Source organism: Cupressus sempervirens, chromosome 8 (genome assembly GCF_028749045.1).
Source record: "Cupressus sempervirens isolate cs-2001-9-10 chromosome 8, ASM2874904v1, whole genome shotgun sequence".
In the NCBI taxonomy this organism is placed as follows: domain Eukaryota; kingdom Viridiplantae; phylum Streptophyta; class Pinopsida; order Cupressales; family Cupressaceae; genus Cupressus; species Cupressus sempervirens.
The window spans coordinates 493,058,533-493,085,000 of NC_143125.1; the positions used below are offsets into that span (position 1 = coordinate 493,058,533).

The window sequence follows — 26,468 nt, forward strand, 5'->3', positions numbered from 1 at the left end:
GTGTTTTGTGTTAGGGGTTGGTACTACCCAATAAAATAAAAAGATTTGGTTTAAAATTTCCCTCCCACTCTATTTTATTATAAATTTTATTTTTGTTCATAGGAAAGATGTACTTGTTGCTCATGAGTCTGCACTTAATGAGTGTATTACTTTATACACTTGATGTGAATTAGGCATGGCTCAGATACCTAGGTAGTTGCTTGAGTTGATTCATTATAATAATTTTTTTCCCCTTAGATAGGAGTGGTTATTTTATTTATATTCTATAAAGAAGATCCTGGGTATATTCTCTCTAAAAAAAATTAGTCTGTAATAGGCATCCATTTATTTCTCCCATTCTCATACAAATTCCACATAAGGGAATGTGTGTCTACAACACACTTTCTCATATGGGTTTAGGCTATGTCTTATTTTGAAGTTACTTTCACCCATTACTATTATGAACTAAGAGGATTTTCTTGGTGATATGTCGATGTTACTCTTTGCGTTCAAAGTTTAGCACTCTAATATACAAGATCAAATTTAAATGTTTCCAAGGAGTGAATAAAATCATCTTGTGAAAAGTTTCTTCTTGTCAAAAAGAAAAAAGAAAAATGAAAAACACAATGAATTTCTTCTACGCATGCATATGGACAGATACAATACTAGAACTTTTGTTTTCCATTACAACAAATACATAATAGAGAACTTTTCAATGAAATTACTCAAGCCTACAATGAATAGTTATTACAATGATTATCTTACATGATGCCTTCATAAGGTTTAGCTTTAAAACTGAATGCATAAATTTTCGTATGTTCATAGCTTGATCATATACTTCAACATGACTTTCCACAACTATGGATATCCCTTCACATGGAAATATTTCTTTCCTTCCTATACAACAATGAACATGATACAATATTTCTCTTACAATACTGACTATATACATAGTATCAATTCTCATTTGACACATGTACAATAATATACAATAGGGAGTAAATTCCCCTCACATTACAAGAAACAATAATGAAAGTTTGATGTTACAACACATTACATGATGACATGGGAATGATTGATTTCTTCACAATACTTTGTTCTTCAACGATGCCAAGTGTAAAACCCTAATTTCTTCATAGGATTCGATTCTCACAAAACCTGCAAAATAACACAAAAATGGGAACCATGGAGGCTCACCTCCCATCTTAGGCCTCCCAAGTGGCCACCCACCAAGCTGGGGAAACAAAGCCCAAATGGGATACACACACAACATCTACTAATGCATACAATCACACAACACAAGACATTACAATCCCTTCCATGGCTTTCACAGTGATTCACCATTGGAATCATGAATACATTGGGTGAAGGTGGACTCTTCAAAGAGGAGAATGCCATATCCATAATACAAATATCAAATTGCAATTGCATTTTTTCCCCTTTCAATGCTATCATAAGAATCTCCCCCTTCTTACACAATCCCCTTAGTCCTCCCAAAACACAAAAATCATATGGCTTCAATGGAGCCCATACTCCATGAAAGAAGAAACAACTCCTCACTATGAGGTATTCTCTCTCGACTACAATGTTGAGCCCAAATAACCCCTTCAACCAAAGCTCCTCTTCCATCCCAAGGGTGAGTGAAGCCTTCACACCCATTAACAATTCAACATCAAAAAAACAAAATGAAGAGATCAAGAAGGAAAACCAAGAAAATAAATGCAACACAAATCACAATTTAACCATCACAACACAATATAAGGATTCACAATGACAATGCATGAAACCCACAACAATACTACATGATTTCTACTTCATTTTGCAAATGTAAAAGATGATCATGGTTTGAGAACCAACCTTGGTCCAAGCTTAAAGCAATGATAGTTGATGAAGAGCTCCCTTCTCCTTAGACTCTCTTCCAAAACCCTAATTCTCTCTAAACTTAGAGAGTGGGTGAACACCCCACTGGTTTGTCCAAGTCCCCCTAAAAAGGCTCTCCCATTATCTATTTTGGAAAAAACATCAAGCCACTAGCTCTTCCAATCTTGTCCCCCCCAATTTTGTTATTTTTGACTTAGTGGAGACATGGGGAAGAACTCATGTGACAACTCAATTTTTGAATTGGTGGAAGATGCATTGGTAAAGGCCCCCCTAGGCTAGGTAAGCATTAACTTGGTCAAATTTAGGCCCCTAACATGTTATACTAACATATGGGTAGCTTATTTTCACACAAAGTGGGTAGCTTATTCTCACACAAAGGACACTTTGGAACCACATAATGACCCTTCAAAACCTTAGTCAAGTCTAAATTCAAATTTCCCTTTGATATTGACTCATCCTATCCCTTGTCAAGTGGGTTTACTTGATCTTTAATAAAAAAGTAAATAGTTTAAGGGTTAAATACTACCATGACCAAAACCTTAGGTTACATGTCATTAACACACAAGAATATACAAGTGCCAAGTGACACATTAAAACACATTACACATCATCATGACATGTCCATAATGCATCTTTGAGATTAAAATTTTCACACACATGCAAGCTTACATTTACAAAATAAAATACATCACAAAGAGGCTTTTGAATCTTCCAAAGATTGGTTAAACCGTGTTCACATGAGTTTGGACCTTGTTTCCCTGATAAATTTCCATGGTTCCACTTCCTACACACTAAACTCGGGCATCAGTAGTCCAAGGAAAGGTCACATAAAATACATATCATAATGCATACAAATTCCAATGCTATGTAATCCATATTAAATAATTCAATTGAATTTCTTTTCTTAATCATTTTAAATAAAACATTTCAAAATATTAAAATATCAAAATTCGCATATCACATTTAATCTTAAATCAACATGATTGAATTTACATTTATCATCACATCATATCTAATTTCTATCCTACCATATGTAAAGTTACATCCATATTCGTTCAATCATCCGATACAAAAAATAAATTGGTTCTTAATACATATCATAGGTGGAAATTACTATTGTAAATACCAAAAGAAATAGATAATATAAGTCACTGTCCACCTAAGTCTCAAATAAATGTCAAAAATCCAAATCCTAAATATCAAAGTGCAAGTGAAATATCTATGCTATGAAGGGTTGGGTGAGGCCTCACAACTTACCTACTATCCATACTCCTACAATCCTTTCAAGACATGAACTCTTATCCTCCATATACTTATCCTACTACCATCTCTCTTCCTTCACCCTATCAGCATCTTTGAGCATACTTATCTATGGTCTTGGTTTATCATGACTTATCTTTCATATAAGAGCACTATCTAACTTGAAAGGTTTGAGTTATTTCTAAAAGTAAAATTAAAAAAAGAAAAGAAAAATAAAATAGTACCATCATGAAAAGATGGTAAACAGACATCATGAGTAATTCTTCTACCATACATCTATCTCATCTTTCCACCTTTGATCTTGACAAAGTTGAGCTATCCTTATGTGTTGGATATCTTATCCATCCACTTCCATATCATGATCTTAATCATTCACTCATAGCCTCCATCTTCAGCTTTATTCTTATTGCTCTATCTTATCGATATCCTATCCAATTGACTCCTTGATCTAGATTACCCAAAGAATTAAACTTGGGTTGTCGTGGTCCTCTTGACATGTTTACTCTTTTAGATTACACACTTTCATGCTATGTTTCTTATTGGCTTCCAACACTTAACCCATATGCTATCTTTCTTATTGGCTTCCACTACTTATCCTATATGCTATCTCACTTATTGGCTTTAATTGCTTACCCTACATGCTATCTCCTTTCTTTTCTTTCATTGCTTATCCAAAACATGCTTCATATGGATATTTTACTCTTTCCCTAGCTTGGTTACTCTTGAGGAGTCAATCCTTGAGGTCCACTTTCACTTGCTTCATACTCCATCCATCTCTGCTTATTCACCAACTTGCTACTCCATCATTCCCTACACCTTACTTGACACTAGAACAAAACAAAGCGATCTTTCTTAAGAGCTACTTGATCCTGCTAAGTGGTGCAAACTTGGAAACATGCACTACTTGAGACCCTTGCACTTATGTCTATCTCATATTTGCTTAGCGCTCATGAACCCGTTCACCTCACTTTTCTTTTCCTTGTCTAGATTGGAACTAGCTCTCATCTAGGTCTATGGGGTACAAAATTCTTGGCTTATTAGGTTCTCCTAGCATGTTTAATTGGAAGCTCACTAAATAGTGTTTTTTAAAACTTCCCTTGACATTGAGTGTTTTTCAATACTTATTAGATACTTTATCTATAGTGTAGGATGTTACAATAATTCTCATTGGAAGACTTGAGTCCTACACAGATAATTATGTGACTCATACACACACACACACACTTAAAATAAAATTGGTTGAGACTGTTAGCATGAATGTTGATGATACTACATTGTGGGACTATCCTAAGAATTGTAGAGTATTTATATGTTGTATTCATGAGTGGATTTTTCATTGATGTCAACACAACATTAATTTTGTAAATACTGGAAGAATAACAGTCAGTAATCTTATGATGCGTAGAAGTTGAGGAAGTTTTAGATGATGCATAGTAGAGGACATGTTCTTGAGCTTGTCTTGATGATGTAGTTAAGATGATTGAGTCTGAGTCAATGGTGTATGGAAGTTACACTTGATTTATTGGAAGCAGTGCATAAATAGAGTATTGGAAAACAAAGTTTTGATGATCTATCATTATCTTTCATCTGAGATGTAATGAATAGATGCACAGCTACATTGTAATAGATGATAGTCATGTGATGAAGCCAACATGTGCACAAGATGTGGTTTCACATGTGTGACATTTTTTATAGACTACGAGCCAACAGTGTTGTTATAATTGTAAAATAATTATCTTATTTTAATTAATTGGGAAAGCCTCAAGGCTAACTCAAGGAATTATTATGAAGATAAGGTATAAAGGAAAGTTGTTTTCCTTTCTTATGAAGTGATCTTGATTTAGAGGATCAAATGGAATGCAAGGCATTAGTATGCAGTGCGAGAAGGAGTAGAATGCTTGTTAAATGTGTGTAAGAGATCTAAGGGATTATTGGATGCACAGTATGAGATTTGGTTACAAGATTTGAAGGAGTAGAAGTCTGATTGACATGACAATGATAAATGAAGAAGTATATTTCAGCTATATTATTTTACTAGAAATAATACAGACATCATTTGGACAGTGGGTTCTTTGATCTTAATGTTGAAGTTGTTTGGGCAGTGGGTCCATCTATCTTTCACAACTCCTAACAAGGTTGGAATCTCCTAACAAGGATTCAAAGTCTTATAAAAAGGACTCATATGTATTTAATGTTGTAATAGACTCCTAACAAGGTCTATCCTTTAACAAGGAATATTTATATTAGTATATCATCTTGTGGGTACCATCCCCACTGGGGTTTTCCTTGTGATCAAGGGTTTCCCTAGTTAACATATCTGGTGTTAATTGTGTATGAGTATTTTGTTGTGGTTTCAGTTAACATTACTCATATGGTTAAGATTTTTTAAAGTTAATTATTGTGATAATAGTTGTATAAATAATTCACCCCCACTCTCAGTTATATCAGTGGACTATATATTCTAATAGAGACTTTTTGGCTTTATTTTCTTTGTGTGTTATCTATGATAATTTCTTTACTGAATGTTACCTCCCTAATAGTCTCTCTAGGATGTCATGGGCTAGAAGACTAGGGTCATGGATCATGTTTTCTTTTTCTTTCTATTTGCGGGTGTACTTGGTCAATCTTAGGTGTCTTGAGCACCTTGCTTCTCCCACTTGACACTTAGGATCTACAATGTATCATCCTTGTCTCTTTTTTGCAAGTGCATGCTTATGACCATCTCAACAATTTGTGTCTCAATGCAAGAATAATATTGTTAGACTAAACTTAGGAAATATAACTACACTAATCATCTTGACCTATATGTATTTGACACATAGATTGGATTCACACATTCTATCTAATATAGATCATATTCATATCCTCATAGTTCACACTAGTGATTATTGTGTGATCTTTTGATGTCCCTAATAAGACTCGATGATAAAAACTAGGACCTACCTATTAGAATATATAGTCCACTGATATAACTGGGAGGGTGTTGGGGGGTTGAATTAGTTAACTAGCTAATATCACAATTAACAACCTTAAACAATCTTATCCATATGAGTATATAAACTAAAACCACAACAAGATAGGCATACACAATAACACCAAATATGTTAACTAGGGAAACCCTTGATCAGAGGGAAAACCCCAGGGAGGATGGTACCCACAAGATAATGTAATAATATAAATATTCCTTCTTAGAGGATAAACCTTGTTAGGAGTCTGTTACAACATTCAGTACATATGAGTCCTTGTTAGAAGATTGTAACCCTATTAGGAGTTGTGCCAACCCTATTAGGATTTGTGGAAGATAGCTGGACCCACTGTCCAAATAGCTTCAAGAGAAAGACCAATGAACCCACTGTCCAAATGATCTTTATCTTATTCCTTATAGAATAATAGAACGAAAAAGTACTTTGTTCCTCTATCTCTATCTAGCCAACTAGACTTTTGCTCCTTCATATCTTGTAATTGGAGCTCAAATCTCACATCTAATAATCCCTTAGATCACTTACACACATTTGGTAAGCACAATTTTTTTTTTCGTACTTTGCACTTCAACAATGATCTTAATACACATCATACTCTTTTAAAATCAAGGAAACCATCTTTCCTTTATACCATATCTTCATAACAATTCCTTGAGTTAGCCTTGAGGCTTTACCAATTAATTAAAAAAAGATAATTAATTAATTATAATTAAAATAGCACTTTCAGCTCATAGTCTATTAAAAAAACTTCACACATATGATACTAAGGCTTGTACACTCGATTACATCATTAGCTGACTATCCTCTATCACTGTCAGACTATGCATCTCTTCATTACATTGCAGATGTAAGATAGTCAACAAATATCAAGAACTACTTTCCCAATACCCTGTCTCTAAATTTCTCTCTATAAATTAGATACAACTTTCATACATCTTCAACTTAGACTCTATGCATTTGACCATGCCATCAGGACACTATGTCATACATGTCGATAATTATGCATGACCAAATAATCAAACCATTGTTTGTACCATCAAGATCTATGTCTGCTACCTAGCCAGTCTTTATAGAAATAATGGTATGTTGACATCAATGACAAACACGGTCATGAATGCAATATATCAATACTCTCCAATGCTCAAGATGCTCCCCAAAGTAGTATCATCAGTTTCATGCTAACAATACCTATATAACCATTGCAATTTCACCTTTGCATACTAGCTTGCAATGCTCAGGATACTCCCCAAAGTAGTATCATCAACATTCATGCTAACAATACCTATATAACCCTTGTAATTTCTCCTTTACATGCTAGCTTGCATTTTAGGCTTTCATTTTATCTTAGCTTTACATTTTGAAAGTTGAGAGTCTTCACCTTTCATGGATGTGTCAATTAACTGCTTCATCTTTTGTTGCTTCTTCTTCATCGTAGCTTCTCATGTTCTCTTAGCTTTCACTCATCTCTTTACTATTCTATCATCACAAGGGGTTGGTCTTTTCATCACATCTATCTACCCCTTTGGGCCCCTTATACCATTTTGAATTTTTTTTGAACTCCTTGAATTTGTACAAAAATTACACCCCTACCTAATTTTAACATCCTAGATCCATTTTTGGGATCAAATTCAAAATTCAAGTTTACCTTGTTGGTCAAAATCATGTTTTAAAATTCTTCCTTCTTCTATACAGTTGGTTGACTTTCTACAGCTGAATCTTATTGGGACATTCGTCAATTCTTTATGTCTTCATCATTTCTCCTCTCTTCTACTTTCTATTTCATTTTATTTCACCTTTATTCTCAATTTGACCTAATTCTAATATTTTATCATTCTTTGTCAAAATTAGTCAAACTAGGGCATATATTCACTATTCAGTGGTCACTCTTTGGTCTTAATCACTTATATGTCATCATGGACCTTACCTTATATTGATTTGATCATATTTGGCTCATTTCTACATCTCCTCTATCTCATTTTGATTTCGATCCTGAGGGGGCAATAATATTTTATCATTACTATAGATTTATTTTCTATTACTATCTACTTTGGAGCATATGCTTGACCTTTCCATTTGCTCTTGATCTATCGATCACTTTTCTAGACATGTTAGTCCTTGTCTTGAGTTCTGATACTCTCTCTCTCTTCCCTAGTGTTTACTACTTCCACTAACACATTGTGCGTTGAGGATTTGCTATCTCTCTAAGCTTTGTTCTTTAGAGTCATATTTTTCTTATCTGCTACTTGCTCGACTTCTTCATTCTTTGATGTAATGTATTCCTAGATCAATTACACATTATTTAGAGATGGGAAAATTTAATCACCCAAAAATGGTCATCTAGATTATGAACCCCCTTTCTAGCAATTTTTCAAAATTTATCTTTTGCTTATCTTTGATCAAATCATCAAAAATCTATTTATTCAATTATAACCTATGGTTTGACCACTTTATCCTAAGTATCTTATTTAATTAAAATAACATACTCTCTTTTAATTAAATAAAAATATGCACTTCCCACTTATCCTAAGTGTGCACACATAAAGCATTATTTCTATTTTAAAAATAAAAATAAAAGGCATTTTTGTCTACACATGAATGCATCATTTTCTATTTGGGAGGAATCTTCTATTTTTAAAATAAATTTAATTCTCCTCCACACATTTCTTTCACTCTCAAAAGTCAGCTATTGGTTGTGATTGGTTGAGATGCTAGTGCACATGGATCACTCAAGATGCATTCTCCTCCCTTGATTACACCTCTTTATCCTCTTAATCTCTACCATCAATTTTTATTTAGAAGGGAGGGTCCTCTCCTCATTCAAAAATTTTAGTCTATCATGCTATTGTTATGCTACTTGTTTTCTTGGTGATTTTGGAGCACTTGGAGCATTCTTGCATTCTAGCTTAGATTTTATTTTAATTGCATCATAGCTTCATGTAATTTTTAGTTTACATTTATTTATGCTCTAGATTAGCTCACATAGCTTAAGTAGGAAGGCTTGTGACTCTTCATATTTGATTAACTTAGCTTGCATATTTCATTTCATGTTAGTATATCTTGAATTTGCATTGTGATTGTTGGATAATGGCACTCATTTCCTCTACTCTTTGAATCTCTCATTCTATGGTGCACCTTGCAAGGGTTTCATAGCTTTGGTTCATTTGAGAGCCACCATTTCACTTTTTTCACCTTTACACATCATAGATAAAGAGCTATAAGATATCTCTTGAGATGCTCTCTTTCATGGGCATTCTCAAGAATAATAGTTTATAGAAATCAACCCAAGGTTTCCCTTAGGGTCTCTATCAAAATTAACTTTGGTCCATCATTTTGAAGGCATAAGCCACACCATAACTTCCCTTTTCTTTTTAACTTTTCCCATAGTTTTAGAAATGTCCACCTTTAGGCTCCAACTCTTAGCAATTAACCAATCCCCATTATTAGGAAGAAAATAATGCCTATCCTTTATTTGTTCCTACAAAATTTTAACATTTTCTATAATAGCTCTAATAGGTTTCTCGAAAACCACCTCCAAGCTCAAAGTAGAATCCCTAAAAATTCTATTATTTCACTTCTTCCAAAGAACCCACATGATATGAAGATAAAAATGAGTCCATAATATATTGATGACACCACTAAAATATAAATATTTTTATTGGATAAAGAAATCAGCAATATAGAAAATAAAAACCTAGTAGAGGTTCCAATGCTAGAAAAACTTCTTCTATAACTCCTAGGTAAAGGAGCTATGGAGCAATAATGATCAATTAATTTAACCTCAAATAAGCACAACTAGCATATCTTAAGAATTAAAAAACCTCTTTCTCAAATATTATCAATGGTGAGAATTCTATTTTGTAAACAACTAGAAAAAAATATTAACTGGGTATCAAGAGTTGCACCCAAGCCTTTGCCCAGAAAGGAGGGGTCTACAAATTATAAAGCATCGAAGAACATGCAAAAGGAAAAAAATAGGTACAAGAGGGAGTATCAAACCAAAATAAATAATCAACATCAAAATCATAAATGTATCAACCATAAAGGGACTTCTGCAATAGCCAAAGAGTTGAATTAATAGCAAAAATAGACCCAATGTTGGCTCTGCCAATAGTTAGCCACCTTTGAACCAAATACCTATGGGAATGCTTCCTTAAAGGGTGAGAAATCTTGATATGACTAATGTGGATGATCCAACAACCATCAATTTTTCTAAAAATGAATGTTGAGAGTGGCACAAACTCTCTACTTCAAACTAAGAGGAACAATATTCTTTACTTTTTGTTTAATGTTCCAAATATTAGACCCATTCATTACCATAGGAGATCTCACAAAATCATGCAACACAAGGAAAAAAAAATTGTATTTTATCTTTCCAAATTTGGATCCACTCTCTCTTAGCCTCAAAATCTATCTAAACTTCTTCAGCCAACATGGCCTTATTGAAGGATCCCAAACTTCTTATCCCCAAGCCTCCCTGGCTCTTAGGCTTACAAACCTCTTCCTAGGCTAAAAGAGGAAGATTGTTCTTGTTCTCCACTCTAGACCAAATGAGTATCTTTTGAATTTTCTCTATGATATCAAAAATTTTTGGTAGGGATTCTAATAGTAGGCCATATTTTTTCTTCTTAACTGCTTAGAGTACCTTTCCATCTAACAAGTTTCATATCAAATGTATCTATTAGAGAATTCCAAAATGAGACAGAGGTCTTCATCCCTAAATGGGCACCTTATTAGAGTAAATAATTAATTATTATTACACTTTACTTAAGTTTACTTAGGTTAATGCATTATTATATTAGTTGTCATGTAGACACCTAGGAGTATGCGTAGTCACATGAGTTGTCTTGTTGACAACACAGGAGTTTGCATATTCAATTGAGTTGTCATGTAGACAACATAATTGTTTTCACTCTAATTAAGCACATTTTGTCTACAAAATCTCTTGATGAGATACACCTATGTAAATCTTATCCTCTCATCATCACACAAACTCTTGTGCTCAATGGAGGATAATCCACTCTTGGTGGAAATGTGCTTAGTTGTGAGGCTTATCACTTTGCTAACTCCTAGTCATTTAAGAGGCATTAATATATAGGCACTTTTAGTGTGTATGTACATCAATTATTCATTCTCATATTGTTATTATGATCATACATCATTTCATCCATATTGTGCTTTGTTCTTGACATTCTTGATCTTGGTGTCATTTTTCCCTAAGGAAAATTCTTACATGGTATCAGAGCTAAGGGAGCTTCATTTCATAGCCATTGGAGACCATTTTTGCTTCAGCTCTTAGAGGACCATGATTCAAATTTAGAGTATCTATAGCTATTGGGAGCATCTAGAGCCAAAGTAGACCTTACCATTGCATCCAGAGCGTCAATTTGGTGAATTTTGACTTTAAATTTTCCTACCCTAGGTTATAGTCAAATTTGAGGCAAAAAATCTTTGCAAACTGGAACCCAAAGGCTCGATTTTCAAAATTGGTATGAAATTTTAGATCTATGCAATTTATTTTCATATCTACATTTTTAATATTTGCATCTCTACAATTTTTTTCGAAACTACTATATTTTTTTTTGAATTTTTTTTGGCCTATTAGGCCTATAGAGGAGCAATTTTTATTGCAGGAAACCAAGTGGTCAAATCTCGGCACCTACAAAATATTCTATAATACTATCAGCATATTCCTTCACATAACTAGTGGTTACAACAACCTGGAGAACCATTCACTTCTGGTGGCATCTCAACACAATTAACACCAACAGTCTTCACAACACTACCAGCTGTTTCAACACCAAATAACCTCCCGTGGCAATGCGGTCTTATCCAACATTAATTTCAACAATGTGGTACATGTGGGATTAAAAATACCACACCACCACTCGTCCGCCAAAGTGGCTCCATTGCCAACAACCATATCTCTATCGGCACCTCTCCTCCAGATCACTGCCTGAGCCCTGGGTGACCTTCGCTCCTGCCGACTTCTCCTCTGACCACTTCCTAGTGCCACATTAGCTCCGTAGTGGCTGCCCAATTAGCACCGATTGTGCCCCACACTAGAGCCTCTGACCAACTCAACCAAAAGTTTAGTCAGTGCCACATCAACACATGCACCTGACACATTAGGTGATAGCTTGGAAACCACAAAGCAATCCACATCACCATATGGTTATGCCAATTCAGCATCCATACAGTCTATACTGCCATGTCATTCAGATGGGTCTTTTTTGTTGACATCATCATTTCTTTAGCTTGAAATTGATGGTCGTTTGATCGTCACTAGCTAGCCAGATTGCACTATCATGATAGCCATTTGGACTTCAAATTTAACCCAGTGTTTTAAGGGTAGACCCCTCACCATATACAGTTTTGATTTGACAATCCAACTTTGGGAGGCCATATCTTAGTCATCCAAACTCCAAATCAAGTGCAATTTTTTATTATTTTGCCTTGAATTTCTTGAAGTTTTTTGTGGTGCTATTATTTTCTAGTATTGATGCATGGATTTGTTATAAAATTTAGCTTTTGGCAACTATTCTTGTCCAATCCTACATTTTGCAACTTCAAATGCTTCGTACGAGCTCATCTATCTAGACACATTTTCAGGTTTTTTTTTTTTTAAAGTGCATGATTTTTTGTCTACTTTCTAGATCTACAATCAAATTATAGGCTTGTGTGGATATAAATACCACTTTTGGAAATAGGTCCTTGTTTTGCGTTGTATTGCTTTGATTAAACTTCAAAATTGTTATATGTTTGAGCTACATTGCTAAAGTACTAGATTTGAACTCCAAGAGGAGGTTGTAAACAAAAAAATTAGAAGTTCACTTTTGTCCATTTTAACAAGTGGCCTATTGTAAATGCACTAAGTATAAAGTGCCAAAATCATTCTTTTTTTTGTGGAGGGGGGGGGGGGGGGGGGTGTCTCTTGGCGTTGTTTTCCTCTTTTTCTTGTTGTTATCTTTCTTTCCTTGCATTATGGGAAACCTTAAGATTCCAAAATTAACACCACATAACTATGCCACATTGTTAGTTAAAAAATGGTGTGAATTAATGAATGAAGAAGTTTCTCAATATGCAGATGGATCTTTTCCTAAACCAATAGGTGATCATGTATCTCAAAGTGAAATTCATGATTGGGAAGCAACAGATAGGAAAGCCCTAGGACTCCTTATGTTAGGGGTTGATGACAAGATCCTCTATCAGATCATAAAATATAATACATCCAAGGAAACTTGGGATGCTCTTAAAAACCTATATGAGAAAGTTATTGAGGAGGACATCTACAAGATTGAAGATGAAATTATCTCCCTAGATCCTAAGAGGTTTGATTCTATCTAGGATTTTATCATTAAGGTGAATGAGTTGAGAAGAAAACTTAATGATTGTGGTAGTCCCATTAAGGATGGCAGGTTGATTTATCTCATTCATAATAAGCTATAATCTAAATACTCCATATTTGTCTCTTCTTTCAACACCACAAAGACTACCTTAGGGGCTTCCTATAAGAAAATCACTTTTGATTACTATGCTCAGTTGTTAGAGGATAAACAAGCTAATTTGATAAAAATGGGGATTCTCAAGTCTTCAAAGTCTAAGGCATTGGTGGCTAACAATGAGAGTTCTAAAAATTTAGCTAGTGAAAGTTCAAATAAAAGAAAGGGCAAAAAGAAGAAGTGGAAAGATAACAAACAAGGGGACACTAAAGATTCAACAACTAATTCAAATCAACAACAAGGAAAGTCTTCTCCTAATACCAACAAAAGGGGGACAATAATCTAGAAAAGAAAAAGTGTGCCTATTGCAAATGAACTAGTCATGACAAACATCAGTGTTATCACAAGTAGATTGATGAATTGAAAAACATCATGAAGAAACACAATGTTCCATTGTCTAATGCTTATAAGGAGAAAGGGTCTTCATCTTTAGATTCAAAGAGAAAAGGGCAAGCTTTACTCACAAACATTGTTAGTCAGGGATAATAGATTATTGACTCAGGTGCCACACATCATATGGGTGCTTCAAAGAGAGATTTTTCTTCCATGAAACCTTTAAAAGTGCCTCACATCTTTGTAGGAGATGATAATAAATTGAAATTTGAAGGAAAAGGTGAAGCTGAGATGGAAAGTAGAGTGTTCAAGGATGTTCTCTACGTTCCTAATCTTACCTCCAACCTTCTTTCAGTCTACCAAATCACTCACTATGGAGGTGGAAATAAGGTTGATTTTCTTCCAGATTTAGTGGTAGTGAAAAGCATCAAAGATGACTCTATGGCTAATCATGATTCAAGGCTTTACACTTTCTCTTCCTTTATGCCTAAATCTAATGCACAAGACTTTTTAATGCATTCAAATATACAAAGCAAACTATGGCATGAGAGATTTGGACATCTCAACTACATGTATCTTCAATAGCTTAGCAACAAGAACATGGATCATGGTCTACCTCAAGTCCAGTTTTTATATGGTGTTTGTTCAGGTTGTACACTTGGGAATCATCCAAAAAAAATGTTAGATAAGGGGAAGTCTTGAAGAGCACAAAGTGTTCTTGAACTAGTTCATAGTGATGTGGCGAACCCATTTCCAGTGCCATCATTTGGAAGGTCTCACTATGCACTCACATTCATTGATAACTACTCTCACTATACTTGGGTATTCTTCATGGCTCATAAGAGTGAAGTGTTTAAATGATTTCTTAGCTTCAAGGCTCAAGTAGAAAAGCAATTAGAGAAAGCCATCAAAGTCCTTTGAATAGATAATGGAGGGGAGTATGTGAACTCAAGACTTATATACTTTTGCACTCAAGAGAGAATTGACCTTTAGCATTTAGTACCATACACACCATAGTAGAATGGTGTTGCCAAAAGGAAGAACAAAACCCTCAAGGAGATGAATACTTGCATGCTACTACATAAGTCTCTTGATCAAATCTTTTGGGTTGAAGCAATGAATTGTGCTAACTACATCTCGAATAGGAGTCCTCATTAAGCTTTGGATGGTGTAACTCCTTTTGAAGCTTGGACTGGCAAAAAATCTTCTATAAAGTACTTTAGAGTCTTTGGTTGTCTAGCATGGGCATGAATATCTCCATATAAATGCAAGGCATTGGAAACTCAAAGTAAACCTTGCATCTTTTTTGGTTATGTAGAATCTCATAAAGCCTACAAATTGATGGATCTAGAGACACATGATATTTTCTATGAGAGGAGTGTACACTTTGAAGAAAGTTGTCCTATCTTTACTTATTCAACCCCTCCTTCTTCCTCCTTCATTGAAGAGAGTGACAGTGATGATAGTGACTTGGAATATGTTCATCCACAACCCAAATAGAGGCATCAGCCAACTAATTTTGAGGATATCTCTTCTACATCTTCTTCCACAAGACCTAAATGGGCTTAGTAGACATTGGATGCAACAAGACCATTGGTAGGGTATCCTTTAGATACTAGGAGGACAAGTTCACAACACAACTCACTCCCTTATGCTTATATAGTATTTGCTTCCAACCCACAATCATTCAAAGAAGCTTCAAGTATTCTAGAATGGGATAAAGCAATGGAGGAAGAATATAATTCTCTTATGAGAAATGGCACATGGGACTTAGTCTCTCTTCCTAAGGGAAGAAAATTGGTTCGATGTAAATGGATCTATTGGACCAAGTTTGTAGCAGATGGAAGTGTTGATAAGCATAAGGCTAGACTTGTTGCAAAAGGTTTCTCTTAGGTACCTAGCATTGAGTACACTGAGACCTTTGCACTAGTTGCAAAAATGAACTCCATTTGTTTAACACTAGCTATAGCTATAGCTCAGAGATGGGTTGTTCATCAAATGGATCTGAAGAGTGCATTCTTGAATGGTGATCTTCATGAGGAGATTTATATGGAGTAGCCACAGGGGTTCATTCAGGATTCTACCTTGGTTTGAAAATTGAAAAAGTCTATCTATGGACTAAAACAAGCCCCAAGAGTTTGGTATGCCAAGATGGATTCTTTCTTTCTTTTAGTAGGGTTTACCATATGTCATTCCAATCCAAATGTCTACATTCTTCAGCAGGATGATTCTCACTTGCTACTTGTGCTTTATGTTGATGACTTGATCATTACAGGGAGTACAACATCCATCATTGATAGTGTCAAGGCTACTTTGTAGGACAGATTTTTGATGATAGACTTGGGTCTACTTCATTATTTTCTTGGTATCGAGATACATCAGCCTTCATCAAGGATCACATTATCACAACCCAAGTATGCTCTTGATCTACTTGCATGATTTCACATGAGTGACTACAAGGTTGCATCTACTCCATTTCTTTCAGGTCTTAAGTTTGAAGCAAAATGTTCCACTCCACTTGTTGATGTTACTTTGTATAGATAGTTGGTTGGAAGTCTCATCTACTTGACACATACATGCCCTAACATATCATTTGTAGTTGGCATGGTTTCTCACTTCATGCAAGAGCCACATGAACTTCATAGGAAGGCAACCAAATGCATCCTACACTATATCCAGGGTACACATACATATGGGATATGTTATGCAACCAGTACTAGACTACAATTAGTGGGTCATACAGACTCAGACTATGCAAGAGATCTTGATTCTCACAAATGCACTTTAGGATACATGTTTCATCTTGGTTTCAACACCATTTGTTGGCAGAGTAAGAAGAAAAACACTATTACTCTTTCATCAACTAAGGCTAAGTATCGAGGAGCTATAACTATGGTGACAAAAGCTATTGGTTGTAGAATATTCTAAAGGAGTTTGGTTTTGATCTACCTAGACCCACAGTCATACATTGTGATAATTAGAGTGCCATTGAAATCTCAAAACATCTAGTGCAACATCAATGCACAAAACACATTGAGGTTCATATGCACTACATCAAAAAGCTAATTCATGAGCAAGCACTAGTACATTTGACCCTATTTTTCGACCAAAATTTTTGACCATCTATTAAAATGTTTTAGATTGGTCAAAATATGGAAGGAAAAACATCTTTTTTTTTTAATCCATTTCCGTGTTGGTCAAAATTTTGACCAACATGGGCTTCATAATGTTAAACTGAAAAAGGGATTTTGCTATTTCATTGTTATGCATTTGCCCGCGCGCGGGAGCTGCATGCAAAAATGGTTTTCGCTCTTCTGAACGCCTCAGAAAGATCTGTCCTCGCTATGAAATGCTGATAGATGCTCTTTGTAAGTTTCTCTTGTCTTCATTCATCCATTTTTGTTTTGATCTGAGATCGATTGGTGGAGTATTGAGGAAGAATGACTTGCTGTAACAGTGGAAGCCGTGGGCGTGCCCTAGTTTGTCATTTTGTAAGCTTCAAACTTCTGTTTCTTCCAATGAACCGATAGATGCCTTTAAATTTTAGGGAGGAAGAATGGGCACATAATATCAGTTTCATTTCGGGATAACATTCCAAACGCATAGAGTAAAATATGTCAAATTTCATGACTCTACTTCGAGTATATGAGTGCTATCGGAAGAATGGAAAATTGGAATGCAGATAGGACATATTAGATGATATAAGGGGGTCCCCCCAAAGATTTGATACCCATCTCTGCTATCATTCAACTTATCCTACGGCGACCATGGATATCAAGTCTTGTGTGGTCAACAATGAAAACATGAACTGCTGAAACCTCCTCTGTATCTGCTGTTGCTGACCAGGCCCTGCCAGATAGTGATGCCTCTACAATCTCTTCTGCGTCCCCCGTCTTGAACCACCACCATAAAAAGCTATTCTACCCAGCCACACAATTAGGGATGTGGAGCCATAAACCTGAAATTCCAAGTCAAGCATAAAACCTCTAATCAATAGCAATTAATAAGTAGGAGATGATTTCCACAGCTAGTCAAATTGTGATGTGAATATCAGGATTTAACTGTGTGATTTTGAGTCAAAATTGATGACCCATGTTTCATGAGTAGTGATTCAACATGAATCCATCTCTCAGATATTCACACAGTTAAATCCTGATATTCACATCACAATAGCAATTAGTCATAGATTCATAACCCAAGGAAAAGCAGAGGTTATGAACTAAATGATAAACAATCACAGATAATGAGACCTACAGAATTAGGAATTAGGTTGCAAACCTGTAATCTCCTTCCATTTTTCATGATCTCTTGATTCCCTCTCATTCTGATGAATCCTCCACCTAATCTCTCTGCCAATATTTTCAATTTTTTGAGTAGATAAATGATCTTGAGCTCTTCTCCTCCCCTATCGAGGAGACCCCCAACCTACAGTTTGTTTTCGAAAGACTTACCTCAAATATTTTTCAAAGTTTGTTTTCTTTTTGTTAACTGTTGTTTAAATATTGGTGCTCGAAGACCACAGTTTGGGTTCGAAAGACTTACCTTGAATCAAATCCATCATGGCCATGAGTAGGAGCCAAGTCTAAGACACCTTACTGCATGCCCTTGGATATTCAGATCCCACTGAATATACAGAGAAAAAGATTTTTGAAAAACAGTTTCAATAAAATCTTAGCACATCTATGAATGTTCAATAGAATTATTCATTAAGAATGATTTTTTTATGATTTGGGTCATAAAATTAATCCAAACCCTGGCATTTCAATCCAATGCCATAGATTATGTATCTACCTGATCTTTTTTTAATAGAGTTTCCCAGTTGTTTTCTCCCATGAGTTGTTTACTGTCAGAATAATGGAGTGCAAGATGATAATTCAAATCTCCAAGCCAAATAATTCGACTGCAAAAGGAAAGAAAATATAGAACCAAATCAGACAGACAACATATTACCTAAACCTTTGTCATAAATTATTATAGATAATTGTAAGATCTCATATGAAGTTTTCTCATTTGCTTTTTCTTTAAAAATTTAATGGTATTGAGTTATTCAATATCTATTTGGGAGTATAAGGATACAATATTAAAACCTACTCATGCTCCAAAATTCTCTCTGGGGTTTTCTGTTAGAGAATCTTGTTTGTTTGGCGAAAGTGGATCTTCTTCATTATCTCCCTCACATCAGAATTCCTCAATATCTCATCACCTTCTTTCTCTCTTGATGTCAAATGGCTACAAATAAAGTAGAAGCTTGTTTGATTGAATAGCATGCTAATCGAAACAGAGCCCTGTAAACAAGTAAAATATCTATTAAATAGGTATTCCTCTGCAGTATGAGTAATCTTAGATACAAGAATATTGAACAACTTTTAAAATCTTGAAATGAACTATTCCCTACAATAATAGTTCATTTGAATAGTGTGGAAAACATGAAACAAGTTTTCTAATTATACCTTGTTTCCAAGGTAGCCATTAGCCCACAACCAACACAAGAAACTTTTATATCTTTGACATGTTTTCTCAGATCACTACGCACCCAAACACACAGAAAAATGCCAACCATCTGTTTGCTAGCTGCCAAGCAATAATTTGGCCCACTTGAATTAAAGTTGTAATTCATCTCACCCAAGTTGGATGAGGATCTTTTTGATGAAGAACTGTATGAGATTGGGCTACAGTAAAGAGAATTTGGTGAATCTCTCCCACTGAATGAACTTTCATCTTCTGATGAAAGTGACCCAGATGGAGCAAAATTATTATGCCCTTGAGAACCCTCAAAATCATAATCAAAACTATAAATTTGATCCTCTGAAGATATTGACCCATCCTTTCTACAAAATGTAAAACTAATGCTTTGATTTCTATCTTTGTTCAATGTATGGCGAATAAGGGCTAACCATTTTGCAGCAGGACCATTGTCTTCTATACCCAATATGTTCCCAGCATTTAATGGCACAATTTCCTAAAACCTACAAAAAAAATTGAGATATCCAAAGAAGGGGGTTAAAACTAAGGAATATAACATCTTCTCTGAGAGGAGATAATATCAATATCAATAAATGAAAAGGTCATGGGAAGACTTCTTTTTTGATGTTCAATGAATATATTTCACTTTCAGTGGTTTGGAGAGAACAATTAGTTAGTTGATTTTAAATTATATAAATATATTCATTATATATAAATTATAAGTTATATAAAAATAATTAATTTTGATAACAAATGCATTAAGCATAAATAGACTAATAATTAAATGTTAAAATGAGTATCTTTTGAAATTTTTAGTTATGTATGTATATGACGTAGTAACTAAATGCAATTAAATGGATCCTTTACTTTTGAAAGAGAGGTTTTGTAAAATATGGGATTCAGGGATTATGAAGCCTTAATCAGTGATGTTTCTATTATTTTTTAAGAGTATTACCATGGCTTTTAGCTTTTTCCTTTTTATCCACAAATTGATGGCTTTATGTGACTAAGATTCCCATTATGGAAGACACTGCTTAAGGTTCATGGAATTTCATAATTTATTAGTTTCTCTATCAGTATATTGAATGCTCAGATTCCAAGTTTTTGAGAAAAAGGTTCAAATTTTGAGATTGAGAACTTAGTTTTGCCGGTGCAATCTATAATTTTATAAGTTTAAGTAGATATTTTTTAAACTATAAAAATGAACAGTAGAAAAAATGCAACAGAATATTATTTAGGAGAAAGTTGTTGTTCCTAATTGAAACTGATTGACAACAAGCTAATTATATTTAATACAGCTCCTATTGCCAACATTTTTCAATATACACTTCATTAATGATATCTTTTTTGTTCAGACACCAAGCTTTTGATTAGTCTGACTCAGGTTTTTATCCAAGAAATTTAGTCTTTTGGCAGCTTCTATCTATGCTTGTGAAGTTTGTATTTGATTTGTTTATTGTTAACTATTGATGGTCAACATGTAGTAAAATCGACTAACTGGCATGTTGGGGTAATCAAACTGAAAAAAAGTAAAATGAAAGCTGTTTATTTTTAGACCTCAAATGCACACTACACAGGCACAGTTGTTATACTACACCTGCAATTAAAGATAGTGAGATGAGATTCCACTTGATAATCTCTAGAAGATAGTTGATCAAGGGCCACTTCCAAGAAAATCAAAAGATTGGATAAACACTCAGCCAAAGGAGGAATCACCCTAGCCCAACAGGAACAGGATTACCTGTATGCACCTAACAAAATGACTTATCCATGAATTGAAACCCAATTGACTAGAAAAAGAAGAGTAAACACATTTTTTGTTGATACAACTAATTGGAATGAGATGAGAGGATATTGTTTTTACCCAAAAACATAGATATCTGCTGGAGTTGATGATACCCATTCATCCAAATTGAGGCCACTGTGGGGCACTTCACCTCCTACATTCCATGTTCCCACAAATACCTTGCAACCCTAAAAAAACAAATTGAAGTCATATTTTTCTTGTAATGCAACATGGGTTAAATTGATAGCTCAGTGTTTTAGAAGAAAATATTTTATAGGCAGTGGCAAAACAGTAACACCTTATCAAATCTCAGTTGAATTTATCTGAATCCACTTTAATGAGTGATATATTTTAGATCTTGCATGTTTGTATCCTAAGACATATATGGCTCATGTCTTTCTGGTGTGTCATTTGTAGGTTTGGTCACCAATTTTTTTGTCATGTTCGAGAAAAGTAGTAAGAATTACTACTGTGCTAATTCAGATATACAAATAGGATCATGGAACCTGATTCAAAATGTTGATTAATACAAAATCTAATTGTACCAACTTATAATTTTTATTTGTATCAAGTATGAAACCTTGAAAACTTGAATTCTACTTGGCCACTAAATAGACCTCCTCTCATTAGAAAATCTAATAACAATTGATAGCAATGCAAAGACAGGAAAGAGTGGTTCCCAATGAGTTGATGTCTTTTGGTAAGTTATCAAATTAACACCCAACTTATCATTGTTTTCAAAACAGTGATTTGAGCACCAAAATATTTGACCTTATACTAGAAAAATTAACTTTTTTTAAGAGCATTGATCTATAGTATTAGAGGTCTCCTTGAGAAATTTGAAATATCTTAGGATAAACTACACTTCATTGAAGCAAGCTAGAAAGTTTTCAAAAGTAAAAGCAATAGTGCAATACGACCATGAAAATCCAAAACAAGGACAAACTGAATCACAGTTATAAAAATTAGGTGCACATTCTTCCTTGTGAGAATGGGATTACCTTCAATAAATCCATCAGCTTGAAACTTTTCAGGTTTTGACTTTATATTTAGCCATTTCCTGGCAACCAACTTCGGCCATGAATACCGCACATACAAAAAACCAAGCAAGATCATTTAATCAACTTCATTGTCTACAAAATATGGGTCGATCAAAGTATATGGTAATGTTAAAAGATTATTTTGGTGAAATATGCCTTATTCTTCTTTTCATCCATTAGTAGAGACAAGTTGAATAGAATGATGATGTAGCCAGAAATGTGGGTCTTAAGAGTTTAGCAACCCTACCACTCTTTTATATAGATAGCAGAGAATGGATGGAAATGTTTTTCTTATTTAAAGAGATTCTGCTTAGCTATGGGCTGACGTCACATCTAAGAAGAAATATATGTGTAAATAAGAATGGAGAACCACTATTTTGACAACCAACCAAAAGACCAGAAATAGAAAGCTCTGTCAATGGAGAAGAATGATTTTGACTTATTAGTTGGAATGTCAAGGTTTACATGGCCTGCAATTTATAAAAAGTATTCTGTATTTTAAAGTATGATTTGAACTAATCACATGGTTACACCGAGCTTCTCTTTTCATGGATTTCTTATAGTTTAAGATCTAAAAGTTTGAGCAATAGGTTGAGTGGGGCAAACGTTATGAAATCATGTTTTAGCTTAGAAATTGACATGTGGAAGTATCATATTGACATTTGATTTTATATTCAAATTTAGTAACTACTAAAAGTTGATAGAAATCATATTTTATGGGAAGAATAATGGCTGCCCAATTTAAAATTTGAAATTGGATGGTGCATGTTAGAAGCATCTCTTACTTTGAATGGAGTTAATAATTTCTATAAAGTATTTAAAAGTAAACAAATTATTTGTAAGTAAGCAATGTATTGAAATTGAAATTATAAGAATTGAGATTTTAATATCTTAAATTCATGAAAGTTGATATTTCTTTATTTAATAGATTAGTGTTTGTCATGTTCTTATGTATAAAGAAGTATATTCCATTACTTATCCCATTTGACCTTAGGACAAGCATGTGACAAAATATTATTCATACTTTTGTTGATAAAAAATCCTTTGTTGCTCACATACTGAAATATAAAATATGAAATGCACGGCCAAGATAACTTAAATTAATAAATGAAGTAAAATATGAAAGGTTAATTACACTAAGTTGCCAGTTGTGTTTGGAAATGAAGTGAAAAATAGTGTTTTTCTTAAAAACTGTAGGTAGAAAAAGGTTTTAATGTGGATTGGACAAGTATTAGCACAAAAATTGTGTTTTTCCCTACTGCCAAATCAGTTTTATAGGGAAGAATCACCATGAATTTAATAACAATTCACGTAGCAATCTAGCTTGTGAGTACTAAACAAGTTTTGCAATTATGGTTAGAACATTTTACTCTTTTCTTACCTCATTTGTCCAGGTCTAAATGCATTGATGCTTCTTAGGCTTCAGTCTCACGACCCCATTAATTAAGTCTATTTTGCAAAAAATATTTTTAGCTGGGACTTGTGTGAGCTTTAGAATTAACTTTTCCTATGTTTGGATAGAATTAAAATTAAAATTAAAACTTAAAATGTTGTATGTATATTTCTCTCTTTTGATTTATTTTATTCTCTTGCTCTAGGAACAACTCTTCCTATATCATTTCCAGTTGATTGTTATTTGAGATTGGCACTCTAATGTTGTTTACCTAGTCCCCTTATTCATGAAAACTAATATAGTTTAAAATTCAAGTTTAATTTATACTTTCAAATAGGAGAAGGTTTTGCAATTTCTCACCTGGACCCTATCAAAGTGATTTGTTAATTTGTGTTTGGCTGCTTATAAGTTTTCATCTCCAGTAAATTGTTATCCTAAAGTTGTTTGCATTATGTGAAGATACTGTATCATTCTGATATTACTGTTGGTTGACTGCAGGAACTTGGCTTCCATTGTGATAAAATTCAAGGTGAATGCCATACTAAATTTTCATGTCACCTAGATTGTTTTTCTTGGGTCAAGCGTGATAGTTATCTACCACAAGCTAGCCAGGGCTTGAAGGTGCTAGTTCTGTCTATCAAAACATTGTAACTTCTAATAGTTAAATAGCTTTTTGTTAGAGTTTCTATATTATGTTTAGAAGGAGCTTAAATTTAGAGAAATAGATCAAGACTTGCTCCAGATATTATTTAATCATTTGTGCTTGGTGAATGCATTTTATGCCCAGCCTGAAATTCAAATGGAATTTATCCTTGGCTTAGACTGTGCGAGTTTTCCTTTTTCACATATATGCCAAAATGATTATTTTTCGTTAATTGTAATTTTAATTCTATGAACCTCCTCTTCTTTTCCCTTCAAGATCTCGTGTCTTACTGTCTTGATGTCTCTAAATAGTGGGCATATTCTTATGTATATTTCCTATGTTTGTGGCAACAGTAACACTATAAACAGAAAAATTGTCATTGATTTTGGAGCTCTAGTTTTATTTTAGACTTGTAGAACCTCTTCATCTAGAAGTAGAACATCCCTGATCCAAACTTGGCAGAAAGTGTACGTTTCATTTTACACGTGTTCTGGACAGTTACTTTTCAAACAATTTTATCTCAAGTTGCACTTTGCTTAATGGATAGAATGCACTATGAACCTTTTAAATTGGTAGTTTCATGAATCTTGATTTTGTTTTAAGATAGGATAACAATTCAGTGGATGTCTTGTTTGAGATTAAAATGGTGGGTATATGTTTAATCTAGTTCTATACCATATTGCCTACCAGCTTTCTTCAACACACTGAAAAAGTTCTTTAAATGGCATTCTCTACTTTTTGTTTTCTACATGTTTTGAGTTTTTTGTTTTTGGTGAATTGCTGTGAAAGGAGATTCCTCCCATTATATTGAAAGAAATTAATTTGATTACAATGACTTCCTATAATTTGGCTAAGATCATGATGCGAATGCCTTGAGTGATGTCTTGCAGTCTTTTGATTTGATCAAGAGAAAATAGATTTCATTGAAGTTTATAAAATAAGAATATGTTTGCATGTTATTCGTTGCCAGTCTTTTCATCAGAGTGATGCATGCATCATGTCTCCGCTCTTGCTTGCTATTGAAGTGCATCCTCAACTAGGCCTCCTTTTGAATCTCTTCTCAAACTAGCAAGTGTCGTCAATGCCACAAACCTATAGACTCAATTCACTATGTTGTTGATCACTCTTCTACCACATTCAAATTTGTTGAGTGATTTGTATTTTGTTTAGTAGATGTATTCATGTTTTAAGCTATAGAAAATGAATCAGAAATATGCAAGTATTTGGCAGAAAATTAATATTACCAAGCATTTATCTTTTCCAGACCCGGAAGTCTAGGCCTGACAATAAGCATCTTTTCATGGAAATCAAATTAAGGTTTCATTATTTACAAATGTTTAAATCTATTTTACATAAATTCTTGATCTAATAAAGCTACTATTTTTGGCAGATACAGAATAGTTTGGAATCACCTAGTAGCGTATTCAAAATGTCAAGCATGCAACGGGATCAGCTATACCATTTGGAAACAACTTGTGGTTCTCTTCTATACGAGCTGCAGGTAAAATTGTTTTACATGAGATTCTTTCTTTTTGTTGAAAAAATGGATAAATTGTGTGCTTATTTTAGTTGAATTCATGCTGGTTTTCCCACTGGAGAATTGTATCTTAAAGTCTGTTGGCCTTGCTGAATTTCTTTTAACTTTTTGAGTCTATTTCCTTTCAGCCGAAATATGTTTCTGATAAAAGAATTTGTAGATTTACACGAGTTTATTTTTTTGGGTATTAATGATATCTGTGATGATGATAACATAATGAAGCTTATGAATCATAATGTTTTAATAGCATGAAAGAGATTTGGGTGAGATATTAACTAGCAGTTGGTTGATTTCAGTTGATATGAGATGAAATAGGGGAACCGGATGATGAAAGAGATAAAATGTTGCTTCAGCTCGAACAAGAGTGTTTGGAGGTATACACACACAAAGTGGATCAAGCGAACCGATCGAGGGCTTAGCTTCATCAAATGATAGCAGATTATGAATCAGAGCTTGCTTCCATAATTTTAGCGCTTGGAGATTGCCCTCTGCTCAAGCAGGTTTAGTAATAATTCGCCGTAAGATTCAATAAAATGTTTCTTACTTAATTATTATAGATAAACAATCTCCTAAACACATTATGAGAGACTCTTCAGACCACTTTGGCTTAATGGAATTTATGAGTCTTTGTATCATTACCTTTTATGTGAAAAATTTGAAGCGGAACATGTGC

General features: G+C 34.1%; 2 pseudogenes; one reads left to right on the forward strand and one right to left on the reverse strand.

The window, feature by feature from the left end:
• Positions 1 to 17,679: 17,679 nt before the first annotated feature.
• LOC149543355 (type I inositol polyphosphate 5-phosphatase 4-like) lies at positions 17,680 to 21,624 on the reverse strand (annotated as a pseudogene).
• A 3,981-nt stretch (positions 21,625 to 25,605) lies between these two features.
• Positions 25,606 to 26,468, forward strand: part of LOC149543356 (65-kDa microtubule-associated protein 3-like) — a 37,987-nt pseudogene continuing 37,124 nt past the window's right edge.